The sequence below is a fragment of the Lutjanus erythropterus genome, chromosome 4 (assembly GCF_056507025.1).
Source record: "Lutjanus erythropterus isolate fLutEry1 chromosome 4, fLutEry1.hap2, whole genome shotgun sequence".
Taxonomy (NCBI): Eukaryota; Metazoa; Chordata; class Actinopteri; order Lutjaniformes; family Lutjanidae; genus Lutjanus; species Lutjanus erythropterus.
This window is the reverse complement of record NC_139320.1, coordinates 24,839,905-24,853,020: the sequence shown is the minus strand read 5'-3', so window position 1 is coordinate 24,853,020 and position 13,116 is coordinate 24,839,905. Positions and strand designations below refer to the sequence as shown.

Here is a 13,116-nt window from a genome sequence, read left to right as displayed (position 1 = left end):
TAAATACAAATTCTGGGTCTGAGGGTAAACAGGCTTTGTAGACAAAATAAAATTGTCTCAACATCGTCACACCAGTGCTGTTGAGAAAACAAGTAGACTTCACATAAGGGTATAGTCACAGCATAAACAAAAATACCTTTTATAGCCCAAGGTCTTATTAAAATGTCATTTAAGGTAAAAGAATTTTGTGCATTTGCTATTAGTCTCCCACTCTAGGTGACCTCTAGCCTTTAATCTGACCACTCTTCCAAATGAAAGACTAACGGGATGTAATGGACAACAGAACAGGCTCTAAAATCGGGAGGCATAAATGCATCAAGACATAAAGTGTCCTATTTTGTGAAAGAACATCTACAACTTATTTCAAGCTAAAGGGGCTTTTATCTATGTTCTTACAAGCTCAGCAGGTAAATGAAGCTCATAAGACTGGTATTTAACAGTTTCATAAAATTGAGTGAAATAATTTCCATGACAACAACAGGGATGACCGTACATGTGGTGCACTGATTGGTTTGGCTATTTAGCATAATGCAAGGCAGCAACACCCTTGGGTGAAATCATTTCTGAGTGTGGCCAGACATATTTCATGCTGTGATCTAATGGCAGAGCTACTACGCCAGTGAGTCACATGTTCACTCTCAGATTTATCACTCTCTTTTTGTTTGGAGGTTACCCTTCTGAAACCCTGCTAATAAAACAATGTGTGGAGTGACTGAGACATAAATGCTTCTCTTTTTCTTCTTCTGACACAGTACTTACCATCACTACCTAGTCTCTTCTCCTCTTCCCTGAGGACACCGCTTCAGTTCTATGTTTCCTGAATTGAGCAGTGACATGAGGGAAACATCTTTGTTTTGCACTCTAAATAATGTAGCCAGAACAGCCGACTGCGCTGATGTAATAAAAAACACAGTTTAATCTTCACTTGATTAATACTGTATGCAATGCTCATCGTGACAACTTAAGGTCGACAAAAGATTTCTTCCTATATTTGCTGAGTGTGACTACGCAAATAATTATATTTGTCCTTTTTTTTGAACGTGCAGTTTTGCCAAATGCTGTCCTATCCTTTCTCAGTGGAGATGACCTTTTGGTGTATGTAAAGCCATTCATCTGTAGCGCACTGCTCTGACACAGGAGCCGAATGATAATGCCTTGATGCTGTCATGCAGAACCTTTTATAATAAAGTTGAACCACGGTGCAGCGATGATTCAGGGGTCCAAGTTATTTTAAGTAACATTCAATGTGTATGCATCTATGATACTGCTTTTTTCAATATCCAAGTTATGTAAGCTAAACATGATGTCAGCAGCAGGCAGCAACTACCACAGTCTCAGACTAAAGCCAAAGCCAGTACAGAAACACCTTAAAGTATAATGCCACTGACAGCCACTAGTTGCTGGCTCCAAGAAAACACCCTGGGTCCAATCGAATCAAATTCAAAGATCCTTCTCTGTATATACTAAGTTTTTTCCACAAGACTTTATTGTCTTACTTACAACATTTAGGCCCACTTATAAGGTTTTACCTTGAGCTGACATTAGCTACCACACAGTGTGGCTAATATTAGCAGTGAAGCAGTCTGCTCTACTTGCAGGTCGGTGTCCGTGCCTGTGCTGAATGTGATTGCACACTGCTCCAGATGAGCGATTATGTGCCAGTTTTTCCAACATAGCCTACAGACAACCTGATTTTACCTTTCTATATCAAAATACTAACAAATCACACTGATTTTACACGCTGTCATCTGTCCTACCATGCTGATAACACCATTCAGGTCATACAGGCATTACTGAGAGGCGAGGCGGGCTGTCATCTGCCGGAGCTGCAGCCCTGACTAGCAACAGATGGCCATATAACAGCTTAGAAGCAACAGTTATCTGGTTTTGTACATGAATAAAATATCAATAAATAGTTTACCCAACAAATATTTCTGGTGCCGACAAGTGAGGGTGGTGACATTTAAGTGTATAGTCGACTAATGGTGCACATCCCTATTATGTACGCCAGGCCGACTTGACATGTAACATGACGTTTTGCCTCTGCAAATCTCCATGCCCTACAAGAGAACATTTCTTATGTGAAGGCAGTTTACTATCTGGGCTGCTAGCCAGAAGGCCAATTCTGTCTTGTGTCTGCCAGATAAGTTAAACTAGTGTGTTCATGACAACAATTATGTGGTAGCAAATGGGGGTCTATGCAGAGATGAGACAGAGACAGGAACTTAGTGCATATGAGGAGCAGTTTATTTGACCAATAAAAAGCTACAGCAAAGATGCGCGACCTCCTTTTATAAAATCTCATATGTGTATGGATGTATGTGCATATGTGTCCTTGATTCAATCCAGACGTTTCCTTGAGTGGTCATTTCTGAGAACCCCATCCCACGACATTCCATTCTGTTCCTGAGAATACGTTGTGCCACAGACTGTTGAAGTCAATAACCTCTTAAGGTCACAGAACATTCATGGCATAAACAGAAAGAATTACACTGTTAATTGTGATAGAGTATGAAAGCATTATATAATACATTTATGTGACATACGTTTTCCCCAACATACTGGTTTTCAACTGATTCATCACTACAGAGACAGCTGGTGTAAACTGAAAATTACAGTGGCATCTTAGAGATACTTTACTGCACTCTTGTTAATATAATATTCATAGTGCACATCAAGAGAAACTATTGGGTTATAGATGCTGGACTTAATTTTGACATTAGAATTCAAACTACTTTATTAAATGTGAAAGTAAATCACATTTACAGAATAATACATGAAAGTATTGAAAACATTTTTTGTTCACTAAACTGCAACAGCTACCACCCAGCTGAAGCATTGGATGCTGATGGATGCTTCTTTTTTTAAGTACCTATAGCAAATTGTTCACTCCCATGCATACTTCATATCTCTTATTCATGTTATTTATAGTGTGCAACCAGGATTGGGACTGACCACTCTAGAACTGTGCAGCAGGTGTTTTTAAAGCTAAGATTCTAGTGAAGAGGCATGTAATAAAAAAGAAAATAATTTTGTTAGGTGATACCAGGGGAACTAATGGTGCTTGAAGTATTTTGGCAAGTATAGGCAGTAATGCCAAAAATAATTAACAGATAATTTGCTTTTGTGTGATGGCTAAAAGCCAAAGTCCCCCCTAAATGCATTAGCTACTGTTACAAGCTTACATTTATTCACTGACATTACTGCAGGCTGTGCTAAAATTAATAATTAACATTACCTGCACTCTGTGGTGATGTTGTGGAGAGACAAAGCTAGCTGTTGTTAAGGAGCTTTTGCTTTGTTTGAAGGTAACGGAGTGCATCTCCAGAGCGTAAAAGGAATGACGCCACAGTCTTTCTTTGGAAAGTGCTAACAACAAACAGAAAAGATGTGCTGACCGTAAGCCGCAAACCAGCTCCAGTGCAAACTAATAGGTGAAGTCACGCCATGCTACATCCATCTTTATATACAGTCTATGGTCAACAGTAGCCACACTTTAAAAACAATTTTAAATGGTCCCAAAGTTTGCGGACACACACACGCCATGCAGCACTGGATCTTTTGATACACTGTTGTTGTTCACACAAAGTCAAGTCCTCTGTGCCTTATGAAAACTGTTCTTAATAAGGACACAGAAGGTGCCATTATTGCTCAATCTGATGGATGAGCTGTTGGCTGGAATGTGAAACTGCCCTGGCCCCTGCTTTGGTTCAAGAAAGTGCTATTCCTCGAGGGGGGACATGCTGTGATTGAAGTATTTACGACAAGACAGAAATGTGATGGCACAGAGAATGTGGGTGACAGTGACGCATGACTGAACAGATTACTGTGTACAGACTGTAGAGCAGCCCTTTGAATTGTGATGCCTTCCTTTATTGTGCTGAGGTTAAAAGGCTCACCTATCAGGGAGCTGCATTGCTCTACCCCCTGCTCGTTTTGATATAGAAGTCCACAGAACAAAGACCATGTCAGCAAAGTCAGACAATCCCCAACAGACACTTAGGTAGAACTAAAAATGCACTGTGACAGGACACTGACCAAGACTGATAGAAAGACAGCTTCTATAACATCTAGATGTCTTATTGTGCATGATAAAATATGCCTGCCTCAAAGCACTCATTATTTTGCACAACCACCAAACGTCTGTTCGTTTAATATAACCAGTGGAGAGAAGTGCTCTCCCCTGTACAAGAACCTGTTTTAAAAGCAGGAGATACTGCTTAATGCAATAGAGCGCTTTTAGCAAATGCAGATGACTACTTGAATAAGTGCAGTTTCTCCATCTCTATGGTTAATATTAATCATGATGAGTAGCTTTACTGTTCTTGGTAAAAGCAAACAGAAAAGAACAGATGGAAAATCTTACTGCCTTAGTTCCTCCAACTCATCATTCTGCATATTCTTCTTCTTAATTCTTTGTGCTCTTAGAATGATTTAATAAAGAATAATGTTTCACTGATATCAAGGAGAGTTAAACCTAATTAGCATTAACCAAGAACAGGAGCCGATCGAGGGACGTTGGTTGAAGAGATGCGTGACCCGATGTGCACTATCTGCTCTAAAATATCCTACCAAGACACACTCTACACAGCGTCCAACGCCGTTTTTGCATTGGGTCTTTAAAAATTAAAGCGAATAAGCTATACAGTCAAAGATTTATGACCTGCACACATTTTGCTAAACATGATAAATCCCCTTTACAATATTTAAAACACATGCACTTAATACAAAGAGAAAGCAAATTTTGTACATCTTCCAAATTCAGAGCGGGGACATTACTCATTAGTTATATGTGCAGAAGAAAAAGTAGAAGGCACAAGAATAAAGGCACAAAAGGCATTTCCTCTTACTGCAACATCAAACATTATACTGTCGTGCCTCCTAGCTTAATGTTAAAAGGTGTAATTCCATCTAGCAGATTTTCTGTGATATCTGACCTGCTGACAGCTAGGGGTGTCCTGATCTGATATTGATATCGGATATCGGTCCGATATCAGCCAAAAAACGAGTATCGGATTTTATCGGACTGCATCTAAAATCTCTGATAAGCGCTCCGATAAGCAGTCCATTTTCCACTCCAGCACTTCTATCCATAGGTGACTCTGGTTGCTGACTATTGTTCTCTGTTTGAGTAACATCACTTGATCTAGCCTTTTCTAACATTCCACACTACAAAATAAGTAATAAAAGTATGTATGATTGGCCAATACTCAAGGCTGCAATATCAGTATCGTATCGGAAGTGAAAAAGTTGTATTGGGACATCCCTACTGACAGCAAATGTAAAATCTCAAGGAGAGGAAGCAGATCTTCTCGATGTTGTTGAAGTTTTCTGTGGTTTTTAGAAATTTGTTAAATTTTAATTTTAAATTCAATAACACTGTATTTGACACACAGACCTATCATTTTACACAGCCCATTGTCATTATCAGAAAGACAATAATAATACAAGCAAAGAGACTAAACACCTTCTGACATTACATTAATTTCATTATAACAATCACACTAATATTTAGTGAGATGGTCATTTTTGTATGACTGGTTGCCCTGTTCATTAGTGACAAGATAAACGGATCCAGCATTGTCATTGTCTACATTTCAGTGTCTCATCCATCCATGAGACCAGTATCTGTTTACTTCATATTATCTGTCATAAAGATGTGAACTATAAAATATACTGCCTTTGAAAAAGGAGTACATATGCTGTCCTCAAGAATACAAGTGTACCTCTTGTGGATTTTACACAGCTGCAGACACATATCTGTCTGTTCCATTTCAAGGGAAACTGATACAGAATGATGTACATATCAGTGTCAGGATATAAATCCTACTGTCAGTCTCAGCTGTTGCTATCAGTTTATGTCCTGTGAAAATGAAATGGTTACCTGAGCAGATCACCACGACTTACACTGACTGTACACAGTGTTACGCAGCTATGAAGTCATCTCTTTCCCCTACTGCAGGGCATATTTTAAATACACTGGCAGTAATAACAGGGGGCCTGTGGGAGTAGCAAGCATTCTCAGTATTTACCAAGGCCACACAGACACTTGACTTTAGAGCTTTTACTTGCTGTACAGCATAAGCCTGTTTCTGACATTGTTTTTGGTTTCAATAGCCATGGCTGCTGTTACCATATTTTGTAAAATAGAACAAAATAAATTATTGGGACTCAGCAGGATGAATTAATAGACTCAGTGGTAACTGATTTATCAAATGGACAACCATGTCTTGCTGACCTGTTTTACTTTGTTGTCCCAGCCTAAAAATAATTCCATGTTCAGATACTCTTACATTGTCATATATCATCAATCTCGGATGTTCAGTGCATTTCAGGAGTTATTTTGTGATGAACTGTTGTAATTTACTTTCAGTTAGTGGTTTTCAACATTTCCTGGACTACTGACAACCTCCTGTGAACTTGTTGCTCTCAGCTGTGGGTGTTATGTGTAGGTGGCGAGAGTGATAGTGATGGCAATAGCGACAATGATAGTGAGAGCAAGAGATCAAAATTTTCCAGGGGAGAAAAAGTAAAAGTCATATCCTTTGCTCAAACTGTACCACGTCTTATGTCTATATTGCATTATGGTCTGTTGAAGCTACTGTCAGCAGAGAAAAATGGTATCTTTGCCTTTACTGCCATGGATTTCTTTTCTGAATGTTAACGTTATTCAGTGCAGAACAGTGAAACTAGAGACAAGCCCTCGCTATTTGATTCAATTTGGTGTGTTACTGATGTTAAAGTAATTTTATACATTTTCCGCTATCAAATGCATTGTAACTTGGAAATATCTCAATGCGACTTCACACTGTTTATGTTTGGTCAGTTATTCACTGGTGTAAGAAAATTATAGCACAATGTCAAATGAAACATTAAAGCCATCATAAACAATATTTTCACACAGTAACAATGGATTGCATCACTACTTGTATGTGATAGTGATGAACCCAAGGAGAATTACCACCTGGCTTTGCTGTACGGTGCAATTTAGCCTCTTTTAGCTCACTGTTTTAGCTGTGTCAGCAACAGACAGCTGTTTTCAACTCTTAAGCCTCAAAGTATGTGTGTGCGTCTGTGCGGCGCAAAACGGCAGACAGACAAACAACGACTGCCTGGTGAATATAGTAAAACATTTAGCAGCAAAATTATGCAGTTATTCATCACAGGAGTTAGTTGGGACAAAAAGGCGAGTGAATAGTGGAAGCCAATACCAAAATTACCTGCCAACAGGTTCGTCATATTAGCTTAAAAAATGAAAATACATCAGTGTTGTGCTTGTAAATTGTTTCCACTGTCCCACAGTGGCAAAAAAAAGTTAACCCAGCTTTAACTACAGAAATGTGAATTGCTATTATGTGCTATTAGAAACCATGACAATTTTGGTGTTAAGAAGACAAAAGAGTTAAGTACCTTGGTTCAAGTCCAGCTTGTTGCCAAATATCCATTTTGTTGTAGTTCTCTTAAGAAAGAAAAGCTGCATCCCATCTACCTGACACTTTCCAGGGAAGTAACAGTCCTGCACAGGAAGTAACAACATTTATTGATCAATAGGTTTTCACAGAAGTTTTAGGTGATGTTACAGATAGTGCCCTATATACTGTGCTTATGGGTCCTGTCGGTTCAATCAGATCTGGGCAGGAAACTAAAAGATAATACAATCTGTCATGTTACCTTACAACTTGTCACCATTCTCTTTTTTTCTCCATTTCTCACACTGTGACAAGCTGACAATGATATTTTTGGCCCCGAGACATATCTCCAGGTAATTGGTTCCTCACCTCTCACCTAATGGGAGGTGTGAGCTGCTCTGCTACCACATGCTCACAAGTTTAAGGTGAGCTACTCTGGGTCACCTAATGCCCTCAGATTTAAAGCAGGGGGTCCAGCTGCTTATTGTCTGTTGATTTGTGTGACAACCAGTAATGGGTTGGAAGTTTATTTCATTATAAAGTGAAAACCTCTGATCTTCTTGTCCTGTGTGTCTGCATTTCTTTTTACCATGAACTAACACCAATGCCAATATTCATACGGATACTAAAATTAATAGGCTTATATAATTCTTCACATATTCAGGTGATAATCTGAAAACCTGTGTAACCAACTAAATGAATTGATAGTGTGTAACAGAAAATACACACCACTAGAGTTTATATTTTACATATGTTCAAACTGCAGTTTCTCTTTTAAATCAATTAGAAGTTTGTCTTATCTGTAACAATAGCTGGTATTGGTTTTGATTCAGAGGCAGTGAAATTCAGCATATGTTTTCTCCTTTCGTTTTTCATTAGATTGCTTTCTTGCGAGAGCAGAGACAGGCAGTGAGACAGGGGAAATGCATTACCACTACAAGATGAGCCTTCAAAATATATCCAGTAAGGGTTTCCTGGGAGGGATACCTAGTCACGTTCTGTCTGCAGAATTAGTTCTGAAAATTCAGGGGAGGCACCACGATCTGATCAGACCTTAGGCGAATGGGTGTGAATGTTGTGTTCTACTCTTATTCTGACTCTTAAGCAATGCAGGGACTGAATAATGCATTAGCTCTCAACAGGATGATATGATAGAAACCAGTCTGCCAAAGTCATGTCTGGTAGACCACTAGCCTGATTTAGTCTTAGTGAATGCCACGGGTTGCTAACACACTTACTGGAGTAATACCTTCATTTTAATGTCCCTTTTATGTAGATATATTAAGTTTATTGTAGTCTGAGAATTGTCTTCATGGTTGCATAACTCTTGAATAGGGACGCAACGATTATAGATTTTGATTGTACGATTATAGTCTGAGGAATAATCACGGTTTCACGATTATCACGATTATTATGCATTAATTAATTTCACAACACTACTAATGAACTAATGTATCAAATCACATGAACATTTTTTAGAGATTTTACTGTGTTCTTTATTGCTGTCAGAAATAACACAGTAATCAAATAATACATTACAAAATAATAAATAAAAATAAACAAAAAGTCTGTCTCTTTCTTTGAAATTAAATAAAAGTGACCTCTGCTCTGTAAACATGTATGTCAGTATTTCCTTTTTGACCAAAACAAATGGAGTCAAAGGTTGCAGGACGTCTGTCTGCATGGATCTTTTGATCAAAAATATCACAACAGTATTTAGTAATTTCAGTTTGTGTATTCTTGCTACATTTCTTTTGGACCTGAGTACAGAACTTAAAAACATGGTGGAAGAATATTTGAAATAAAGTATTTTAAGTATTATTATTATTAATATAAGACTAAGATTAACTTTACTGATCCCCCAGGGGAAAATGTTACTCATGTGGGTAATTATAGTCATCAACTGTCATCCATGTCTATTTTTTTAAATTCATTTTTAATCATCTATTTTCAATAATTAATCTAATTTTACATGTGGCCTGATTAAATCCTGTCTGTTATTGTTTTTTCTTTGTTTGAAGTTTTATAATAATACTACTACTACTTATAATAATAATAATAATAATAATAATAATAATAATAATAATAATAATAATAATTGATTACATTTATATAGTGCTTTATCATAGACAAGCACTTCACAAGTTTCAGTAAAAATAATAGAAATAAATTGAAAACATTGCTTATGCTGTATTAATAATAATTGAAATGCAATTAATTAGTTAATTAATGGTCATCTTGTAAGGACAACTGTGGGCTTCAGTGGCATCTAGGGGTGAGCTTGCAGATTGCAAACATATTGTCTCACCCATTTCAAGCATATGGACTGACAAAAAAAGCAAAATCGTATTTAGAACCAGTGTTTCCTTTGTCTTTTCTGGGCTAAAGAAGAAAGATGGTGGTTCATCATGGTGGCAGAGGAGTCGCTCCTTCCATAAATATAAAGGGCTCGTTTTAAGGTAGCAAAAACACTATTCCTATTTTCAGGTGATTACACACTAATGAAAACATATTAATGAATATTTTATTCAATTTCTGCCATATTCTGCCAATAAAGTCCAACACACTAGACCATACATGTCAATTCAATTATATATGGCCCACAAGATAATTTCATGTGTCTATTATGAATAGCCCACCGCTAGCACTCCCACCACTCATACTACAAATCCCACAATGCACTGCAAAAGCTGCCGTGCAAGTCAAGACCTGTGTACCAACCCCCCTCCCCTGCTTTAATGGCACACTGATCAGTGGACAGCAGATGAATGTATCGATCAACGCTTTTACAGTGACTCTTAAGTTAGTCCCCACAATAAATGGCCAAACAAAAAGTGGACTTTGAAAACAGGGACGTTCAAAGCAGGTGGGAGGCAGAGTACGTGTTTGTCCACATCAGAGGTAAACCTGTGTGTCTTGCTTGTGGAGCTAATGTGGCCGTAATTAAAGAATCTAACATAAGACGGCACTATGAGACATAACATCAGGACAAGTACAAAAACCTGGACACACAGCAGAAGCTACAGAAGGCAGAAGAGTTTAAAAAGAGTCTGGTGTCAGAGCAGGCTATGCTCACAAAAGCAAAATCACAAAGTGAGGCTGCTGTGAAAGCTAGTTTTATAGTGGCAGAAGAGAGAGCCAAATCAGCCCAGCCATTTACGGAGGGAGAGTTTTTGAAGCGCTGCATGATTAAAGTGTGCAACATCTTGTGTCCAGACAAAAAGTAAGCATTTTCAAATGTAAGTTCAGCAGAAATACTGTTGCTGATCGGATATGTGAACTTAATGTGTGAGCTTAAATATTTTGAGCTGAAATATTCTCATATTGCTTTATGTTATTGTTGAAGAAAAAAATTTATTTAAATTTTATTTATTTTATTGAGGTAAAAGTTGTTGCAGTCTGGCTGTTTAAAATCATATTTCTGAGTAAAACATAGTTAGTTTTAGACTGTTAAATAAATGTTAATCCTGTTTGGCCTGCGACTGTGTTTTAAATTTTGGCCCCTTCTGTGATTGAGTTTGACACCCCCGCACTAGACCTTTAAAGTCATAAAAGAATACAAATTTATCATGACAGCTATTTGGCATTTTGCTGGTTAGTTTTCATTTCATTTTTTTTCCACATGTATACTGTATATAGCTTCTTACTCTGAATAAAATATTCAGATCTAACATGCCATGTTTTTTTGTCTGTTTCAGTACATACACCAAAATCAGCATAAATAAAATAAAATAGTAATAATAATAGTATGCTTGTAAAGGCGAACCCACGAGTGGATCCAACAGAATTTAAATTGAGAAGGTCTACTGGAGCCCACACAATCTACATTTTCTAAACCCATCATACAAATAGCTGACAATGACCATAGACTGAAAATACAATAATAGCATAGGAGATAAATATTTGCTAGAGGTGTGCTTGACACAGAAACAGTTGCCAGCAGAACCATTATACTATCAGTATATTCAGGAATTTTAACTAGCTGTTGTCCAGCTGTGATAACAGATAGGGGAAAAAAACTCTGGCTGAAGGCATTTTGTCTTCCCTAGCATCCTGCCAGTTTTGTTCCACTGCCCATTTGTCAACAGTGATGTCCAATCGCTCAGTGCCAGGCGGGCAAATCAGCACCTTGTCACTTTCGAAATGACAATTTGAGTCTCAGTCAAGTCTGCAACCAGTTTGTGCCTTACAGCCACTCAGTACCTCAAAACAAGTACTAAAAATAAAGCCGGCCAATCTGAAAGCGCAGGCTTGCATGCAATCTACAAAACTGACCATATTAAAGCTCAGAGGTGACTTTGAGATTGAGGACATTTCTTTTCATTTATCAGAAGCAGTAATGCAAAGTTAAATCGGAAGACTGGAAACCTCTGTGGAAGCTTATTGGACAACATGACAAAATGTCATTTTCATCTCATAGCAAAATAATCTAAAAGCTAGAGGATCTGTCATGGTCAATCAGCCATGTAATATAAGCAATCTAAGATGAATATGGAGCCCCAGTAGTGTTAATGCAGAAATTGACAACATACACAATTTTACATGATTCTAACCCAGCCACAAAGCAGACCTCACAGTAGCAATTAATGTTGAAGCCATCCTATGATTACCATATCAGTCATCCCACAAAGTATTTTTGCCACTTTTAGTTTTCCATGCCCTGTGATTGTAATCATAACTTGTAAATATTCCACATACTGATGCAAGCACGTTGAGTTAAGTCAGAATTAATAGACAGTTTCACAGAGAGGATAGATTCAAACATAGATGCTAAAGGCTGTTATCTTGAAGAGAGCAAATGTGCAATTGCCTGGTGGCAGTTTTTGATCGTCTGACAGCTAACTCATTAAAATGCCTTTGGAAGTTCTGTATGTTGCAAAGAAGCATTTCAACATGTCTTATGTATCAAATAGTTGTTGATCATGAACTGTTTCTGCAACAATAACTAGAATCCAATCACTGAGTTTGCTTTTGTTTAAACGAAAGGATGATCAATTTGATTGCAGCCTTTCTGTAGTCCTCCCTCGATTGACTGGGTCTGATATTCAGATCTATAGCTTTTTCTTCACCTCCCACCTACATGCACTTTGCGCAATATTTCATAGCAGCTGGTGTCCATATTGCACACAGTGATGCAATGAAAATACAGTGGGTGTCATTTTTTACCACCTACTACACCCTGCGCTTGCTTTCAGGAGTGGTCTCAAACTAACAGAACACACTACAGCTCCCACTCCACATCAGGTCTAACTCTCTCTTGACTACTTTCTATTGTTTTACATTTTCTCCTCTTAACTGAAAGTTAGAATTTGCAGCACAAAGCTGTGTATAAATCATTGCTTAAGTCTACCAATATCAACATTAGAATGACAGCAAAACACAACAGCCTAAAATGGTAGGGTAATTTAGTTCTGAGAATATCATCTTTCATTATCCTTAAGGTAGTCAAAGTGTTAATCAAACAAAACCTGTAATTACTGAAAATATGCTGCTATTCAAGGGAACAAATATCCCGCAATACTGCTACATATATATAAATCAAAGGCAGACCTTCTTTCAAACCAAATGAAATCATAACCAAAGCTAGTCCTAGGTTTAACCAAAATAACATAACCTAAATTGAATAAAAAAAAACTCACGCTAACCTTAACATTATTTTACCTGACATCATTCATCATAGTCATTTTGTTGCCATCTGATGAATATA

At 37.6% G+C, this 13,116-nt stretch overlaps 1 long non-coding RNA gene across 1 annotated transcript in view; it reads right to left on the bottom strand.

Moving 5' to 3' along the window:
* LOC146328408 (uncharacterized) overlaps positions 1 to 7,516 on the bottom strand; it is a 34,641-nt gene extending 27,125 nt beyond the window's left edge. Inside the window, exon 1 of the long non-coding RNA XR_014769981.1 lies at positions 7,411 to 7,516. This is a non-coding gene — a long non-coding RNA (uncharacterized LOC146328408). The remainder of the gene's footprint in view (positions 1 to 7,410) is intronic.
* Between the last annotated feature and the right edge of the window lie 5,600 nt (positions 7,517 to 13,116).